Genomic DNA, 20,373 nt, shown 5'->3' with positions numbered 1-20,373 from the left:
TTTTGCTGAGAGTTATTTTTCCTTTTTCCTTTTCACCCAGTAAATTCTACTCCTCATCCTTCTATGTGTCCACAAGTCTAATCTTTCCTAGTCATGTGACAAGAACCTGGTTTTAGCTGAGAATGTTCTACCACAATTTGACCGGCTTAAGTTCAGGGTCTTGCTGGACAGCCAAAATTCAGTTATAACATAGACACTATTTCCATGAAAACCTAAATTCTGTTTGAGTGGCAATCTCTAACTGTCAGGTTTGGGGATTCAAAAGGAAGAGAAAGACTTAGAAGGAAAGGGAAAAGAGGATGGAAAATGGAGAATATGAGAGAGAATATATTTAGTCAGAAGAAATGGCTCACAGAAATAGTCCCTGGGGATTAAAAAGTAGGATTTACTGCTCTTCCACTAGCAGTGATTAAGGAGCAAGAGATGTTCTGTGTTCGGCGCTCTGAAGAATATAGAGGAAAGAGCTTCTGTTTTGTTCATAAGACATATTCGACTTTAAATCCTAGCCCTTCTGTTTCACAGCTGTGTAACTTTGGCAAAGTCATGCAGCCTCTCTATGCTTCCAAGTTTGATGGTGCCTACCTCAAAGCACTATTGTGAAGAATAGGTGAGAGATGTAATTTATATATCCAAATTATATAACAGGTACGGAGCGCCTAGCATGTGTCTGGAAGACAGTGGGGTCCTGATTGAAGACAAAGGGGTGTATGGTCTTACCTACGAAGTGTAGGTGGGTGGGGTGTACAAGTGCCCAGGTCCAAGCCCTGAGAAACTTTAGCATAGGAGTGCTGGAGAGGAAGGTGAAAGATAAGTCGGCAAAGGATACTGAAGTAACTAGAAAGATCACAGAAAAACCAGCAAAGAGTAGCATTCCTGAAGCCAAGGAAAGACTGTTTCAAGATAGCTCTCAGGGCGTAATAAAAAGCAAGGACTGAAAATAATCTTTTTTGGGGGGATGGGGGGTGGGGGATGGAGTCTCACTCTGTCTCCCGGGCTGAAGTGCAGTGGCACGATCTTGGCTCACTGCAAGCTCTGCCTCCTGGGTTCACGCCATTCTCCTGCCTCAGCCTCCTGAGTAGCTGGGACTACAGGCACCCACCACCATGCTCGGCTAATTTTTTTGTATTTTTAGCAGAGACGAGGTTTCACCATGTTAGCCAGGATGGTCTCGATCTCCTGACCTCGTGATCCACCCACCTCAGCCTCCCAAAGTGCTGGGATTACAGGCATCAGCCACCACGCCTGGCCAAAAAATAACCTTTTATAATGTGTGTAGCCATTAAAAATGAGGTATTGCTAAAGTGGTGAACGTTGTATTTATGCTTCATGGGAAGAAGCAGATTACAAAACATTTATATATTTATAGGTAAAAGCTGCTGACTGAGCTTCTGTTTATTAAGTGCATTTATTCAACAAATATCCATTGAGAGCTTGCTGCACTTTGTGCTCTGTTCTAGGTGCTAGGGATATGAGGTTGGACAAGACAGCCATGGTCCTCGTCCTCATGGTGATTATATCCCACTGTGCATGTGTGTATGTGAGATCATATATACATACATATCTGTGCCTTGGGTTGGAAATGAGATATATGCAATGGATAATGAAATTGGACAAAATCACACGTATGCATATGCATACTGCATATACCACAAAATATAGCAGATTATGTAACAAATATTCATGACAATTCATCCAAGTGGTGGGATGCTGTTTGAGTGTCAAGAGCTCGAGTTTTAGGGTAGGACAACATGCATTCAACTTAGTTTTGTTACCTAAAAGCTGCCTAATTAAGCAAGCTATTTGACCCCAGTCAACCTGTTTCCTTTTCTCTAAAATTAAGATAATGCTGGTCTCTATCTTGTAATACTGTGGTGAGAATAAAATTATATAAGTATATGCTTAATTCAGTTTCTGGCACATAGGAAGTGCTTGATAAGTAGCCATTATTTTTACCAGTGTTTGGCTTGCTTGGATTTTACAATTTTTTGTATAATATAAATACATTCCTTTTGGAGTTAGAAAACACCACAGAAGTTGTTTAAAACAATAATCTTTTGTTAGAGAGCAAGGATGAGCCAGTTGCCTGGAAACTGAATGCTTGCTTAAAGAGGCAAAAAGGAAGCTCATACTACATGACACTTTGGTTGTGTCAAATATTGGTGCTTTGCAAATTGTTCTGTTTATGCTAAATCACAGAAGAATCTACCAATCACATCACCTAGGATGGAAAGTGAAATGGACTAAACAAAGCAGAAAGCCCATTTCTGGACAGTGGTGTAACAAGGTGTCCATGAGAGAAACAAACATCATGGGACAGCTATGAATGCCCAGAGAGGACAAGTCACTTCCTGTATTAGTCCATTTTCACACTGCTAATAAAGACATACCTGAGACTGGGTAATTTATAAAAGAAAGAGGTTTAATGGACTCATGGTTCCACATGGCTGGGGAGGACTCAAAATCATGGCAGAAGGCAAATGAGGAGCAGAGTCACGTCTTACGTGGCAGCAGGCAAGAGAGCTTGTGCAGGGGAACTCTCATGTATAAAACCATCAGATTTCATGAGACTTATTCACTACCATGAGAACAGTATGGGGAAAATTGCCCCCATGATTCAATTATCTCAACCTGGCCCCACCCTTGACACATGGGGATTATTACAATTTAAGCTGAGGTTTGGATGGGGACACAGCCAAACCATATCACTTCCCCAAAGTCACTCATTTCTGTAAGAGTCAAGACTAGAACTCAGACCACCAGTACCCGTACTAAGACCTTATCTATCACACTCACTGCCAGGACTTTACTACTTTCAAAGATGCTCTCTGCTGTAGTAGGTTCCTGCCTCTCATTCTAAGACAGGTGCATGCCCAGTTTCCAAAAGACTGTCTCATCTTTCTATATTAAAAGTCAACAAAACAAAACAATCTTTCAAAGAAATAATGATGTGTTCAAATCTATGCCTTTTCAGTTTTTCCAAAATGTGAAACAACAATAATAACAAAAAGTCCTAGCAGACGAGTCAGGTGGCACAGGAGTACTAGCACGAGAGGTCACTGAATCAGGGAACTGTAATTTATTTCAAATAGCCCTTGGACAGTCATGTCAAATTTACTTCCTAATGTACGAATCTTTGCTGAGACACTTCTGAAAGGTGGTAATTGAGTTGCTGATTGAGCTATTATTTATTTAGCAACTATTATTTCCAGGCAATGAATTATAATCTATGCCCCAGAGAGCATCCAGAGTGATCTTATTGAAACCCAGTCAGATCTCACCCCCTTACAACGGATCCTTATCACATTTGGAATGCAATCTAAATCCTTTCCCAAGCTCACAAAGTAGGGCACTGTTGCCGCCCCTCTGACCATGTCTCCTTCCCTCCTCCCAGCATCTATTGCACTTCATGCTCTGGCTGTCTTCTAGGCCTTAAAACATGCCCACTTCATTTCTTCCAGACGTCTCTATAGTAGCAATTCTCTCTGCCTGAAATGCTTCTCCCCCAGGTCTCCCTTGCCGTTCAGATCTCATTCAGTTCTCAGCTCAAATGCCTCCTCCTCCAAATGGTCATCCTTGACCCCGATCTTCTTTCCTGGTCATCTGCAGTCACACCTCCCTTATTTCCTTATATCCCTAATTACTATCCAGAATTATTTTGTATCTCAGACCGGATTCTCTAGAAGTAGAGCCTGAGGATTCTTGCGCAATTAATTGGCTTACTAAGGGAATGCTCTCAACAGAAACTCATAAGGCGCCGAGGGAGGTAGGACAGGACACAAGAAAAGCCAGGCAAAGATGTAGTTCAGATGACGTCCAGCCTCCTTTCTCCTTCTGGGAGCTCTGACACATAAAGGGCTCCACAGAGTCTGTCCTGCCTTGTGAAAGGGAGCTTGTCTATTGTATTCTTGCATCAGTGAGTCACTCAACTGAGGGCTGCCTGGAGTCCAGGACTAAAACTTTTAGGCAATCCCAATTGTCCAATGGCACATCTTTGCACAAGGATGTGAATGTGAGCTGTTGGGCAAAACTGAGGGAAAAATACACCAACCAAGAGGATCTGAGCAGGATGCCCACTGCACCCACATTATCCTATTCATTCACCCGTTTCATTGATTCATGTCTGTCTACCATGCTAGACTTTATGTTATCACGAAGGCGAGAATTTCATCTGCCTTATTTGCTGTGTGCTACTACTTAGCACGTAATAGGCACTCAGTAAATACTGGCTGAATGTTCAAAGAATGAATTAATAAGCTAAGGCACTTTACTTACTCTAGCTGCATAATTCTTACCATCACCCTGGGAGTCAGGACCTTCAAAGCTGACTTCTTTCCAGGCTCAGATCCAAGCATGTCCATCTGAGAGCCAATTAACCAGACAGTCTGGATAAAAATAAATTATGAGAGCAAACTTCACTTTAGCCTCTAACTCGAGTCTTTCTCCCTATTCCCCACAACTTCTTGCCACATATACATGGAGATTTTCTTTTGTTTTTTGAAATGTTTGTTCCCACAACCCCAGACCACGAGACCAAAGAATCACAAAGAATTAGTGCAGGGATTGTTTTCCTTGATGCTTCGTTTTGTTTCCATGCATGTTAGGAATATTTTAAAATAAACACTAGTTGTTATTTACACAGCTAATCAGGACTGTTTATGTAGGTGCTAACAGGATGGGCTACTATGCATTAAGGTTATATAGTGTTTTAATATTACAAACGACATGGAATTTATTATCTGGACAAGAGGAATGTTTGAGATTTTTTTTACCCCCCATTCACTGCCAGGGACTTGTCAGTCATCTTGAGATGAAATGCTTTAAGATCTCATTCTTCTAAGGGTGATTTGTTCACCAGCAGCTTAAGCACCCTGGAAGCTTGTTAGAAATTCAGTATCTTGGTCCCATTCCAGGCCTGCTGAGCCAGAATCTGCATTTTAACCTGATCCCCAGGTTGGAGATATTTTGCCTTCAGACATTTGCTATTGTCTTTTCTATGTCCTATTTGCTTCAGTCTTTCCTACTGTCCTTCCTTTAGGGAAGCTGACTGTTTTAGAACATCCCTGTGAATTCCTTATATTCCCCTTCCCTGGATTCCTGGAAGACTGAAAGGAATTAGATCCCTCCTCTGTCTGTAAAAGTTGGCCAACTTGGGATCTTCAAAAGTGACATAGAGGCCGGGCAAAGTGGCTCGCGCCTGTAATCCCAGCACTTTGGGAGGCCGAGGCAGACAGATCACGAGGTCAGGAGTTTAAGACCATCTTGGCCAACATGGTGAAACCCTATCTCTACTAAAAATACAAAAAATTAGCTGGGCATGGTGGCTATAGTCCCAGCTATTCGGGAGGCTGAGGCAGGAGAATCGCTTGAATCCAGAGGCCGGAGGTTGCAGTAAGCTGAGATCGTACTCCTGCACTCCAGCCTGGCAACAGCGCAAGAATCTGTCTCCAAAAAAAAAAAAAAGGTGAAATAGTTACTTGTCTTGGATCCAGCTTTGTAGAAAGGGTTAGCATAAAGAATATAAGATTCTGAAAAGAAGGGCATCAACAGATCTCACTGCTTCTACTCTTTTCTTGATCTTTAGGATGACAAATTTTTCCACGAGCATATGGATTCTATCTTTGTCTTTTTTAGGAGACCCTCCAGAGGCCAGTTGCCCGGAGACAAATTGTAAGTCTTTATGATCAGAAAGAATAGGGGTAGATGGCTGTCATTGAGTGATTGACAGGCCAGAGTCCAAATCAATCATCGATATCAGTACTTTCAAACCCAGGAAGAACATCCAGATGGCCTGCCCAATGGACTGAAAAGTTTCCCTTGCCTTAGGGATGCAGATTCAGCATCTCAGAGCAAAGCCATGCAATCTGAATTTTTAAAGAAGTTCTGCAGTCAATTTGGGAATGAATGAGTTTGGTAATTACTGTAAACCAAAATTTTCCAAACTTCATTGATGATTAAAAAAGAAAAGCACATGGGATGCTTATTTTAAATGCTAATTCCCGAGTTTCTTTTTTGGAGGGTCTAATTCAGAGGGACCCAAGTATCTGTAAATTACCCAATCATTACTTCCTATAGGAAAAAGGTTCTAAGCTTTACCACCAGCTTGTTTTGCACTCCTTGGGAATGTCACTCAAGCGTTCCTAGGCCTAATTTCTTCATCTGAACGCTGGATATGAAAATACCCATTTCACAAGGTTCATGTAAAATACTACCGAGTTAATCTATGGGGACACGGTTCGTAATTCTATCAAGTGCTATACGCAGGCATAAGAAATTCCAATTTTCAACTGGCTTCATTGTAATGTGTCTTTCCTTATATCTAGGACCAATTAAATAATTTGCAGTAAATGGAAACGTGGGGATCCTTGTTAAATATTTATTAAGAATTTGAAAATGGAGACAGCAGAGCGTTAAACTGTTACAGGTAGTTAGGCATGAGAGCAGGACAGGAGAGGGCTCTCCGACCCTCCACTGGAAATGTCAGGTGTTGGTTCGGCAATTACCACATTGCCTCTCTAAAAATAACTCAGCAGCGCAAGGAAGACGCCATTTCCTGATGGTCCACACCTGTTAACATTAAAATATTAATTGAATGCAGGCTTCTACCCAAGGAGAAGCAATTTCCTGGGCATGCGTGTTAACAGACAAAAATGGCCTTTGGGAGGCCAAGGCGGGCGGATCACTTGAGTACGGGAGTTCAAGACTAGCCTTACCAACATGGTGAAACCCCCGTCTCTACCAAAAACACAAAAAATTAGCCTGGCATAGTGGCGCGCGCCTGTAATCCCAGCTACTAGGGGGTCTGAGGCAGGAGAATTGTTTGAACCCGGGAGGCAGAGGTTGCAGTGAGCTGAGATCCCTCCACTCTAACCCAGCCTGGGCCACAGAGCGAGGCTCCGTCTAAGTAAAAAAAAAAAAAAAAAAAAGGCGAAGTATGATCTCCCCTACGCTCCACCGGAGAAGGGAAGAAAGCCTCAGATGGACATGCGTATAACTCCCTAAACACACTGCGCATGTGCAGTTCCAAAGGCTACAGAAAGCACTGCGCATGCGGAAGGCCCACGCTAAGGGAGGAATTACAGGAAAGCGGCAAGCTTATAAAAAAAAAAGTCCTAGGATCGGCCGACGCGGTGGCTCAACGCCTGTAATCCCAGCACTCTGGGAGGCTGAGGCAGGCGGATCACGAGGTCAGGAGTTCAAACAAGCCTGGCCAACATGATGAAACCCCGTCTCTACTAAAAATACAAAAATTAACTGGGTGGTGGCGCGTGCCTGTAATCCCAGCTACTGGGGAGGCTGAGGCAGGAGAATTGCTTGAACCCGGGAGCAAAAGGTTGCAGGGAGCTGAGATCCCGCCACTATACTCCAGCCTGGGCTACAGAGTGAGACCCCGTCTCAAAAAAGAGCAATAAGAAAGTCGAAGTATGATCTCCCATACACTCCACCGGAAAAGAGAAGAAAGCCTCATACGGGAATGCTTGTAACTCCCTAAACACACTGCGCATGCTCCGTTCCAAAGGGTATAGAAAGCACTACGCATGCGGAAAGCCCACCGTAAGGGAGGAACTACCGCAAAGAGGCGAACTTAATAAAGTCCTAGGATCGGTTGGGCGCGGTGGCTCACGCCTGTATTCCCAATACACCTGTATTCCCAATACGCCTGTATTCCGAGGCGGGCGGATCACGAGATCAGGATTTCACTACCAGACTGGCCAATATGATGAAACCCAGTCTCTACTAAAAATACAAAAAATTAGCCTGGCGTCGTGGCGCGGGCCTATAATCCCAGCTACTAGGGAGGTTGAGGCAGAATTGCTTGAACCCGGGAGGCAGAGGTTGCAGTGAGCTGACATCGCGCCATCCCGCCACTGGACTTCAGCCTGGCCCACAGGGCAAGACCCCGTCTCAAAAAACAAAGAGAGACAAAAACTGCGAAGATCTCCCATACACTCCACCGGAAAAGGGGAGAAAGCCTCAGATGGGCATGCGTATAACTCCCTAAACACACTGCGCATGTTCAATTCTAAAGGGTATGGAAAGCACTGCGCATGCGGAAAGCTCGCCCAAAGGGAGGAATTAGGGGAAACAGGGGAGCTTACCAAAGTCCTAGGATCCGCGGGGTGTGGTGGCTCGCGCCTGTAATCGAAGTTTTGGGATGTTGAGGCGGACAGATCACCTGAGTTCAAGACCAGCCTGGCCAACATGATGAAACCCCGTCTCTACCAAAACTACAAAAATTAGCTGGGTGTGGTGACGCGCGCCTGTAATCCCAGCTACTGGGGGAGCTGAGGCAGGAGAATTGCTTGAACCTGGGATCCCATCTACTGGGGAGGCTGAGGCAGGAGAATTGCTTGAACCCCGGAGGCGGAGGTTGCAGTGAGCTGAGATCCCGCCACTGTACTCTAGCCTGGGCCAGAGCAAGACTCCGTCAAAAAAAAAAAAAAAAAAAAAGGACAAATTCGGCACCGGAAAAGGGAAGAAAGCCTCAGATGGGCGTGCGTATAACTCCCAAACACAACTGCGCGTGTTCAATCCCAAAGCGTACAGAAAGTACTGCGCATGCGGAAAGCCCACCTTAAAGGAGGAATTACAGGCTAGAAGGAAACTTCTAAAAGTCCTAAAATCGGCCGAGCGCAGTGGCTCACGCCTGTAATCCCAGCACTTTGGGAGGCCAAGGCGGGCTGTTCATGAGGTCAGGAGTTCAAGACCAGCCTGGCCAACATGATAAAAACCCGTCTCTAATAAAAATACAAAAATTAGCCGAGTGTGGTTGTGCGCGCTACCTGTAATCCTAGCTACTGGGGAGGCTGAGGCAGGAGTGAACCCGGGAAGTTGCAGTGAGCTTACATCCCGCCACTTTCCTCCAGCCCGTGCCACAGAGCGAGACTCCGTCTCAAAAAAAAAAAAGACAAAAACAGCGAAGTACGATCTCCCATACACTCCACTGAAAAAGGGAAGAAAGTCTCAGATGGGCATGCGTATAACTCCCAAAACACACTGCGCATGTTCAATTCCAAAGGGTACAGAAAGCACTGCGCATGCGGAAATCCCAAGGGAGGAATTATGGGAAAGACACGAGCTTGTAAAAGTGCTAGGATGAGCCAGGCGCCCTGGCTCTGACCTGTAATCCCAGCCGGCACTTTGGGAGGTTGAAGCGGGTGGATCACGAGGTCAGGAGTTCAAGACCAGCCTGGCCAACATGATGAAAACTGGTCTCTACTAATAATACAAAAATTGGCTGGGTCTGGTGACGTGGGACTGTAGTCTCAGCTACTGGGGAGGCTGAGGCAGGAGAATTGCTTGGACCTGGGAGGCGGAGGTTGCAGTGACCCGAGGTGGGGCTACTGCACTCCACCCTGGCGACAGAGCGAGACTATGTCTCAAACAAAACAAAGTCCTTTTATCTCTGTTTAACCTGCAGCTTCCCGCTTGGGTCTCTTCCAAGCGCACCTTCCTTTCTTTCCTATTCTAAGGCCTTTTAAAATAAACTTCCATTCCTGTTCTGGAGCTTGCTTCGATCTCTTTTTCTGCCTTATGCCCCTCAGTCTAAGTCTTTCTTCTGAGAATGGATTGAAATTCTACCGCCCCGACCCAAAAGGATAGGCTGTAACTTGGGGTAACTCGGATCTCTTCCACCAATAACAAAACCAAGCATGTTTTCCTTCTAAGTGTGGGGTCTCTTGCACATGTCACCTATCAGCTGGCTCTGAATTCCACCTACGAAGAATGCAGGTTCATGATAGGAGGCGAAAATGACAACAATTACAGAAGTTAGCATTTGACAATCACTTAGCAGTTTACAAATCTCTTTCCTATGTAATGGTTCAGTATGTATCAAACTGGCTTGGCTACCGAGGGTGGAGCTGCTTATTCTCGTGGCCCAATAACGAGATGCAGATGAACTAAGTTTCCCGGAGCTCATTTACCTTCTAAGCTATATATATGGCTATGTGTCCGTGTGCATTCATCTAAAGACATCAGTGATTAACTTCTTTTAATCTATAACTAATCTGAGTCCTTAAGACCTTCCTCTGGAGCCTCAGTAAATTTACTTAATCTAAGTGGGTCCAAGTGCTGGGGTGATTACCCTTATCTGTCTCCTGCTAAATCACGGAGGTTTGGAGAGTTCCTTCAGACCCCCAATAAACTAGTTTGTGGAGGCCTGCGGAGTTTCTTCAGGCCCCAAATAAAAACTTGTTTAATCCTAAATGGGTCGTGTTAAGAAATCCTTTGTTATATTGTCATGCTTCAAGGCGCGGGAAAGACTGAGGCACAACTCTGGGTGGGCTTTTGTTATATTCCAGCCTTTATATAAGGGCACTGACTCTCTCAGCATTTTTTTGTTTTTTCTTGAGACGGAGTCTTGCTCTGTCCCCCAGGTTGGAGTGCAGTGGAGCAATCTCGGCTCACTGCATCCTCTGCTCCCAGGTTCGTGCGATTCTCTTGCCTCAGCCTCCTGAGTAGCTGAGACTACAGGCATGCGTCATCAAGCCTGCCTAATTTTTGTATTTTTAGTACAGACCAGGTTTCGCCATGTTGGCCAGGCTGGTCGCGAACTCCTGACCTCAAGTGATCCACCCGCCTTAGCCTCCCAAAGAGCTGGGATTACAGGCATGAGCCACCACACCTGGCCTCTCAGCTTTTAATATTTAACTTAACCACACAGTCAGTGCTGAAACTATTGTTATGGAGGCCTGCGTTAGTGAGACCTGACCTGTCACAGAATCCACCTGCAAGCTTGTTAAAAAACAAACAACAAAAAAACTTATTTCTGGGTTCCTCTCCTGAAGATTTCAAACAAGCTGTGGTGGGATGAGGGCCAGGAATTTGTAATTTTAACAAGCTTTTCTTTACCATATCTTTATGACCAGGAAGGTTCTGGAACACTTTTAGTAATCTATTTGTTTCTCACACAAACCTATGAGGTGAAGTAGACCTCATTAGCTCCGCGTTATGAAGGAGGAAACTGAGATGCAGAGAGGTTTCATCAAACTGCTTAGGGCCAAAGGTAGGACTGAAACCCAGCTTTAGGCTGGGTGCAGTGGCTCACGCCTGTAATCACAGCACTTTGGGAGGTGGAGAAGGTGGATCACTTTGAGATCAGGAGTTTGAGACCAGCCTGACTAACATGGCGAAACCCCGTCTCTACCAAAAATACAAAATTTAGCCAGGCATGGTGGTGGGCATCTGTAGTCCCAGCTACTCAGGAGACTGAGGCATGAGAATTACTTAAACCCAGAAGGTGGAGGTTGCAATGAGCCAAGATCATGCCACTGCACTCCAGCCTGGATGACAGAATGAGACTGTTTCAAACAAAAAAAAATGCAACAGAAACCCAGCTTTAAAGAGAAAAGTCTAGTACAGTTCCATTATGCCATGGTGTGTGGGCATGAGAGAGAGAGAGAGAAAATGAATGAGAATACCAAAGAGAGTGATGATCCCACATCTCATCTAGATTTTAACATAAAATTGTAGGGTTGGGGAGAAGCCTTTTTATTTGGGCCAAGAAGAACTGATATTTCTCAGAAGCCAGCATAACCCTCAGAAAAGACTTCCTTGGTGGTCTCTAGTCAAGACTATTTTTAAAATCTTGCCTCTTTGTTTCCTTTTTTTTTTTTTTTTTTGAGACGGAGTTTTGCCCTTGTCGCCCAGGCTGGAGTGCAGTGACACGATCTCAGCTCACTGTGATTCTCCTGCCTCAGCCTCCCAAGTAGCTGGAATTGCAGGTGCCCACCACCACGCCCAGCTAATTTTTGTATTTTTAGTACAGATGGGGTTCCACCATGTTGGCCAGGCTGGTCTCAAACTCCTGACCTCAGGTGATCCACCTGCCTCGGCCTCCCAAAGTGCTGGGATTACAGGCGTGAGCCATTGCACCCAGCCAGGCCTCTTTATTTCAAAAGGAAAAGAAAAGTAACCTGACCTCACCTCCCGGAAGGTATTCATTTATTTATTTGCTCATCTGGTCATTCATTCATCCACGATATTCTCCATACAAGAGCCAGCATGATCCTGGGAAAATATAAGTCAGATCATTTTGTGCCTCTCCCCGAAAGTCCCCAGACCCTCCCAATTTCACTTTGGGTAAAAGCCTAGAACCACACAATGGCCTACAAGGATTTATAGGACCTGAGTCCCTGTACCTGTTCCCTCCTCCATGACCCCTCTAACCTCCTCAACCAGTCTCACCCTTGGTCACTGTCCCAGCCACACCCTTCCCCTTGCTAGATATCCCAGGCCTTTTCCTGCCTCAGGGCTTTGGTGCTGTCTGTTCTTTCTGAATGGAATGCTGTTCCCCACATATTCATATACCTTCCTCCTGCACCTCCTTTGAGTCTTTGTTCAGAATGGCATCTCCCCTGATCACCCTATTTCAAGTTGGAGGCCATAGCCCTGGCTCTTGAATCTGCCTTACTCTCAACCATTATTTTTCCTACGGATCCAGGGATCAGAAGATCCCTGATGATCTTCTAACATACTAAGTAATTTTAATTCATTTATTATGTTTGCCCATCACTTGTCACTAGACTGTAAGCTCCATTAGAGCAAGGATTTTTGTCCCTGTTCACTGCAATAACCATACCACCTACCACAGCACCTGGCACTGAATAAATGCTCAACAAATATTCGTTACCCAGTCGCGGTGGCTTACGCCTGTAATCCTAGCACTTTGGGAGGCCAAGGCAGGCGGATCGCTTGAAATCAGGAGTTCGAGACCAGCCTGGGCAACATGGTGAAACCCCGCCTCTGCTAAAAATACATAAAGCAGCCGGGTGTGGTGGCACGCACCTGTAATCCCAGCTACTCCGGAGGCTGAGGCACGAGAATCTCTTGAACCTGGGAGGCAGAGGTTGCCGTGAGCCAAGATTGTGCCACTGCACTCCAGCCTGGGCAACAGAGTGGGACTCCATCTTAAAAAAAAAAAAACACCAAATAGTTATTGAATGAAATTGTTCATTCATTCAATTAACTGTGTGTTCCAGGCCCCATGCTAGAATTAATAATGCAGACATGATTATGATCCATTTCCCTCCTCAGGAAGTCCACATCCTACTGTAAGAAAACGACCAAGGCTCGGCCAGGCCCGGTGGCTCATGCCTGTAATCCTAGCACTTTGGGAGGCCGAGGTGGACGGATCACCTGAGGTCGGGAGTTCAAGACCAGCCTCACTAACATGGAGAAACCCTGTCTCTATTAAAAATATAAAATAAGCCGGGCAGGGTGGCGCATGCCTGTAATCCCAGCTACTTGGGAGGCTGAGGCAGGAGAACTGCTTGAACCCGGGAGGCGGAGGTTGCAGTGAGCCGAGATCACGCCATTGCACTCCAGCCTGGGCAACAAGAGCAAAACTCCATCTCAAAAAAAAAAAAAAAATAGTAAAGAAAAGAAAAAAAAAACCACCAAGGCTCAAAGAAGTAATCCTGGGAAGTAGGAGGCCAACATAATAGAGGTGTGTAGTGTAGGAGCTCAGAAACAGTGCCCCAAAAGGAAGGCCTTAGAAGCACAAGTTTCTCTCTGCTCTTCTCCTGCCCTGCTGTCTGTCTTTCCCATTCTCCTCCGAGGCTATCCATAAAGAGGAAATTCCCCTTCCCCAAGGCAAATCATAGAAACCAGAACCCCTTTTCTTCAAAGCCAGTCATAAAACCTAAAAATATTACTCAAATTTTTCCTTTGTCTACGTAAGAACTGGACATGAATAAATTACCTGACATTCCTTGTTTGACTGTGGGTCTTAAGATCCTCATTCCAGAGAGGGCCCTGCCCTGCACCCAGAAGGAAGAAATGCATATTCATATAGGCTGAGAAGAAGCTAGACAGACAGGCCTTTCTGGGTTTCCCCACCCAGTATACTAACATTTGATCATGGTCTTTTTATTCAATCATATTTTTAAATAGCTGTCTATCCTTTGCAGAACCTAAGCATAAAAGTGGGCAACTTCAGGCCGGACGTGGTGGCTCACACCTGTAATCCCAGCACTTTGGGAGGCCAAGGCGGGCAGATGATGAGGTCAGGAGTTCGAGACCATGCTGGCTAATATGATGAAACTCCGTCTCTACTAAAAAAATACAAAAATTAGCCAGGCATGGTGGTGCAAGCCTGTAGTCCCAGCTACTCGGGAGGCTGAGGCAAAAGAATCGTTTGAACCTGGGAAGCGGAGGTTGCAGTGAGCCGAGATCGTGCCACTGCACTCCAGTCTAGGTGACAGAGAGAGACTCCATCTCAAACAAACAAACAAACAAACAGTGGATAATTTCCCCCGTATTTTTGGGTCTTCATTCTGAAGGCTCCCATGTCACATAAAACTATGATAAAGTAAACTTGTTGTGCTTTTGTATTGTTAATCTGCCTCTTATTCATGATTTTCAGCAAACCTTCAGAGAGTGAAGGGGAAGTTTTCTCTTGGCCCTGATAGTACTAAGTATGTGAACAGTGTACGCTGGCCACAGGAGAGCAGGAGCAGATGGGGGAAGGGTAGACGTAGCCCAGGAGCAGGGAAGCTTCAGAAGGCAGCTGGCATTTGAGCCGGGCTTCAAGCTGGCTGAAATTTTAACAGAGGGAGACCTGTGAGAAAGAGATGAGCCCTCCCCAGACAGAGGGATGAGCAATACGAAAGACATAAAATTCAAATTGCGTTTCAAAAAATTGCAGGCAGTGGGACACTGGATGCAAGATAGGGTGTGTGTGTGTGTGTGTGTGTGTGTGTGTGTATGTGTGTGTATAGAAGGTACAAAAGGAAAATAGATCTTGCAGCCCCCAAATCACTAAACCAAGGAAAAAGTCAGGCTGGAAACTGTGTCAGGCAAACCTGCCTCCCATTTTATTCCTAAATAAGATAGCTAGAAATATAAAAGAGCTCCATATCTCCCTTACAATTTATCCACAGGGAAATTCCTTGTGGGCCTCAAAATCTTTATCCTAAGACATTTCTGTGAATTTCACCCTGGCAATGTAAATTGATAGCTGATCTTCCCAGGTGCAGGACAGAAAGTCATGCCTCTGCACACCTAAGACAAATGCATATCTGATTGCTTCCTCTGCCCTATTGTTTATGTAAAAATGCAGATTCACTTACTAAATAGCATATTCAGTGAAAGGCTGGTCAAGGACTTAAAAAAATGCAACCATTTGTCTCTTATCTACCTATGACTTGGAAGCCCCTCCCCTTCCAATTGTCCCACCTATCTTATCGGACCAAACCAATGCACACCTTACACATATTGATTGATGTCTCATGTCTCCCTAAAATGTATAAAAGCAAGCTGTACCCTGACCACCTTGGGCACATGTCGTCAGGACATCCTGAGGCTGTGTCACAGTGCATCCCTAACCTCAGCAAAATAAACTTTCGGAATTGATTGAGACCTGCCTCAGATATTTTAGTTTCACAAAGGTAAGACTGCAGTGGAAAAAAACAGACACCAGGGGTCCATAAGGACTGGGGTTAAAATCTCAGCTCAACTCAGCCTTCTCTTGGCTGGGCTCCACATTGCCTTGTTGGTCAGCTGTTTCTTTTCTGTAAGACTACCTCCTCTGTTCTCTGTTCTCTGAGATTCCTTCACCCTCAGGCCCTCTCATATTTTGCAGAGCAATCTAGACTTGGGCCTATCTTCATATTCATAAACACAAAAAATATCTCTGTTAAGGCCAAGTCTCAAATGTCCTGAGCTTCAGTCTCCAAGCAGCACAGAAGGTCAAGTAGAAACTTTAACACTTCAAACTCTTCCTTTTCTCTTCTACACCAGCCTGTCTACATGAAAGAGATTTCTTTTACCCTTCCTATAACATAAATAGTCTCCCCATCCCCATTCCCCAGGAGGCAAATTGTCAATAGTCTGGATTTGTAGGGTTCAGAGTCTTTTTTTTTTCAATCTGACGACCCAAGACTATTTCGCTGAATCCTTATTGCACCCCTGTGAGGTAGGTATTGTTATCCTGTTTCTTAGAAGAGAAAACTGAAGCCCCTGATCACATAGTACATAAATGACAGAGCTGGAGGTCTGCCTGAGTCCAAGAATAAAATAGTTCTTGCCCAACAGCAATGAGAAATAGAAGAGTGACATATCTATCTCATAATCAAGAGATTAAAGGCTGATATTTTAAGACAATTGAAGGTTCAAAAACACTGCAGAGAATGGATTATTCCCCTCTCCTTCCACTGTAGCTGTATTAAATATTAATTCCTTTTGTCTTTGCGAATACAGAAGTTGACTAAGACACACATCATAAAAAATGCAAGGTGAAGTTTCACTTTAATTTCAGCTTTTGTATTGGAAATGCATTCGGATGACTTTCTTCCCTGCTGCTGGGATTGAATATTTGATCTTCTTTGCCCTTGGTCGGTGTCGACCAGAAGAACATGGGTGTCCACGAGGTAGCAAGAGATCAAGGACAAGTTCCCATCAGGAACCTGACAATCCCAGCTCCAGGCGTCAATAAACATTGTGTTTTAAATATTTTTAGGAGACAAGAGGACCTGAAAAGGAGTCCTTTCTGGCCGGGGGTTATCTAGGTCTTGGGAGAGGTGTCAGGAGAGACAGCTGGGGCCGCTGGCGTCAAAGGACCCAACAGGACAAAGGAGGGCCACTGGTGGCAAGCTCCTGAAAGGCCTGTTTGTTTTTTGTTTTGTTTTCAGTGCTGATTTCCACTATCTCTGTTGGGTGTAAAAAAATAATAACTCTTACAGCTTTTATTTCTTGAAAGAAATACGTATTCACGGCAGGATGTTTCAAAGATGTAGGCGTGCAAAAAGAAGATAAAAATTAACTATAATCCAAGAAATGCCCAAGGATGATAAACACCCAAGTTACAGTAATGTTTATCCCTAAGGGAAAGGGGAGGGAATGGGAATGGGAATGGGAATACCCAAGGGACTTCAACTTTGTTGGTAATATTTTACTTATTTGCCTATTTACTGGGTTCCTGGATACTTATACTTTTTCTTGGGATACCCAAGGGCCTTCAATTGTATCAGTAATATTTTATTTATTTGCCTATTTATTAGGTTCCTGGATAGTTATACTTTTTCTTTTCACATTTTGTTAGTATGTCTGAGATAATTCAGATTTTTTTTTTTTTTTTTTTTTGAGATAGAGTCTCGCTCTGTCACCCAGGCTGGAGTGCAGTGACATGATCTCGGCTCACTGCAACCTCTGCCTCCTGGGTTCAAGTGATCCTCATGCCTCAGCCCCCAGAGTAGCTGGGACTACAGGCACCAGCCACCACACTCAGATAATGTTTATATTTTTCGTAGAGATGGGGTTTCATTCTGTTGGCCAGGCTAGTCTCAAACTTCTGACCTCAAGTGATCCACCCCGGCTCAGCCTCCCAAAGTGCTGGGATTACAGGTGTAAGCCATCACGCCTGGACAAGAATAAATGTTTTAAAGTCATCTGTTTTACTCATCATGGAAAACTCAGTGCCTGGCACAGCCTCTGCTATATAGTAGATACTTAATATATATTTCTTGAATGAATGAATGAATGAGTGAATGAATGAATGAATGACTTGACTGTGTGTTACTTCTGAGCTTCACTTTTCCCTCTTCTGGAAAATAGGGCTGGCAGTGTGTGTCTTCCAAATTATCGTGAGAATAAGATTTCTATACTATTTTCTATAGGATGTCTCACTGGGTACTCATTTGAGCATGGTTGACAGGTGAAAAATGGGCCTCACTGGCGTGATTATTTTACTCCTCAAACATCCCTGGTCTTAGTTTATAAAGAGAAGTACCCACTTGTCTTACTATATTTTAAGTGTTTTTCTTTGCTTTTTTCAAGGCAGGTGCGAATGGGAACACTGGGATATTCATTTTAATATAATTCCTTTGAACCTTAAAATGTGTACAATAGAAAACAAGGTGACATATATAATTTTACCTTTTCTTCCATCTAACTACTGTTTACAAACGTTAGTTGCTATGATTTAGCTCAGAAAACCTTTTCAAGGCTCAAGCAGTTAATTACAGCTGCCTTGGGGCTGTGGAACCTGCTTCACACTCAGAGATCAATAGCTTTGACTAGACTGGGAGGGAATAATTGTCACTTAGGCAGAAACAGCTGAATGTGAGTAACCCTAGGAACCAGTATCTCTATAAGTCACATGCCTCAGTCCACGTTCCATTTGCAATAGCTTTAAAGAACCATAGTCTGTGCAAAAACACCCCTTATTTCCCAAAGGAAGATGGGTGTATTAGTCAGGGTTCTTCAGAGAAAGATAAATAATAGAAGATATATTTTAAAAAGATTTATTGTAAGGTAGTTCAGGGGATTACAGAGGCTGGGAAGTCCCATAACCAGCTATCTGTAAACAGAAGACCCAGAAAGCCCATGGTATAGTTCCAATGCCTGAGAGGCAGAAAGCCAATGGTATAGATTCCAGTCATGGTTTGTCTGCCTGAGAACCAGGGGCACTGAGGGCAAGAGAAGACCAAAGTATCAGCTCAAGCAGTCAGGCAGGGATGGCTAATCCGCCCTTCATGTTTTTGTTCTATTCAAGCCCTCACTGGATTGGACAACACCCACCCACATTGGTGATGACAGAGCTTCTTCACTCAGTCTACCAAATCAAATGTTAATCTCATCCAGAAACACCCTCCCAGAAACATCCAGAAATAATGTTTAACCAGATATCTGGGCATTCCATGACCCAGTCAAGTTGACACATAAAATTAACCATCACACCTAGCCTCCAATCTAAGGTGGAGGGGACACAGGTCTATTTGACCCACAAATATTTATTGAGCACCTAATATACACCAAGGGAAGTACTAGGCTCTAAGCAAGAATATAGAGACGAACAAGAGATAAGATCCTTGCTCTCAAGGAACTGCCATCTTTATGGAAAACAGAAGATAAACAAAGAAGAAGGAGAAAACAAAAAAATAAAGAAGAGTGGTTTTTTTCAATTATATTAAAATAGAATGAAATAGTTAGATAGTGGTTACTTGCTAATGATGAGAAAGTGAAATTTAATCTACGATCTGAATGACAGGAAGAAACCAGCTACACAAAATGCTGAAAGCATTCCAGGAAGAGAGCACAGTTCATGCAAAAGGCCCTGAGGTAGGAACTTTAGATTTTAGAAACTTAGTAAGTAAATGGAAGAGTAGAAATAAAAACAGTCAGGAGGTAGAGATTCACCTTGCAAGGCATGGTAACGAGTTTTCATTTTATTTCTAGGGGATACAGGAAGCCATAGGAGGGTTTTAAGCAAGTGGATAATATTGGTGTGATTTATGGGGTTTTATTTGAGCATGATCTCTGCTCACTGTAACTTCTGCCTCCCAGGTTCAAGTGATTCTCCTGTCTCAGCCTCCTGAGTAGCTGGGATTATAGGCGCGCACCACTACACCCGGCTAATTTTTGTATTTTTAGTAGAGACAGGGTTTCACCATGTTGGTCAGGCTGGTCTCGAACTCCTGACCTAGTGATCCACCTGCCTCGGCCTCCCAAAGTGCTGGGTTTACAAGTGTGAGCCACAACGCCTGGCCGATTTATGTCTTTTAAAAAATCAGTACGGCTTCTATGTGTGTGAAGGATATACTACAGGAGATGGGTGCAAAAGTAGTGAAATCATTCAGGAGGCTGTTGCAATAATCTCAATGAGACGTCATGGTGGTTTGGACAAGGGTGAGCTCAGCAGAGCCGGGGAGAAGGAGACATAATATAGTCCAAATTTGTTTTGAAAGGCCTGGCTGCTGATGGAGATGATTTAGGAATAGTGCCCAGGTTTTTCTTTTTCTGCAAAGAAAATAATTTTTGTGGCGTCCTTTTCTTTTAACTATCATTGGCCCTTCCCCACCTCATAATGACCAAAGTGAACTTTTTTTTGTAATATGCCTATATAAAGATATTTCTAATACTAAGATTTCTTATTTGCTCCATGCTTCCTGCCTCTCTGATTTCCTGGATCTTTTCTCTGACTTTAACTGCTTTCAGCCCCTTCTTCCCTCCAGTTCCTTCTCTCTGATCAGTTTTCTGCTCTGCATGTTTCCCTGATTTCTCTGTGTGTTTCCCTGATTTGGGCCCCTTCTTGCTAACTGGAATGCAGTCTTGATGGCTGGACATCAGCAGCCATGTTAAATAATGAGGTGGAAGCCATTGCTGAGGATGATGGTGTAGAAAGACAGAAAGAGTTATGTTCATGAAGCATCCTTCACAGCTGTAGACTGCCTGCCACTGGACTGTTTCATGAAAGTAAGAATTGAACTTCTATCTTGTTTTAAGATATAGTTACACTGTTACTCCCAGACAAACCTAGCCTGAGCTATCACTATGCTAGGAATGATGAGTTTTGTTTTGAGACAGAGTCTTGCTCTGTTGCCCAGGCTGGAGAGCAGTGGCACAATCTCAGCTCACTGCAACCTCTCCCTCCCA

General features: G+C 44.1%; 1 long non-coding RNA gene across 1 annotated transcript in view; it reads right to left on the bottom strand.

Annotated features, from left to right (window-relative positions):
* Positions 1 to 4,379, bottom strand: part of LOC134733598 (uncharacterized) — a 50,650-nt gene extending 46,271 nt beyond the window's left edge. The window contains exon 1 of the long non-coding RNA XR_010117228.1: positions 4,293 to 4,379. This is a non-coding gene — a long non-coding RNA (uncharacterized lncRNA). The remainder of the gene's footprint in view (positions 1 to 4,292) is intronic.
* Between the last annotated feature and the right edge of the window lie 15,994 nt (positions 4,380 to 20,373).

Source organism: Symphalangus syndactylus, chromosome 18, assembly GCF_028878055.3.
Source record: "Symphalangus syndactylus isolate Jambi chromosome 18, NHGRI_mSymSyn1-v2.1_pri, whole genome shotgun sequence".
NCBI classification, from domain to species: domain Eukaryota; kingdom Metazoa; phylum Chordata; class Mammalia; order Primates; family Hylobatidae; genus Symphalangus; species Symphalangus syndactylus.
The sequence above is the reverse complement of the archived record's forward strand: the minus strand, read 5'-3'. Positions and strand labels throughout refer to the sequence as shown.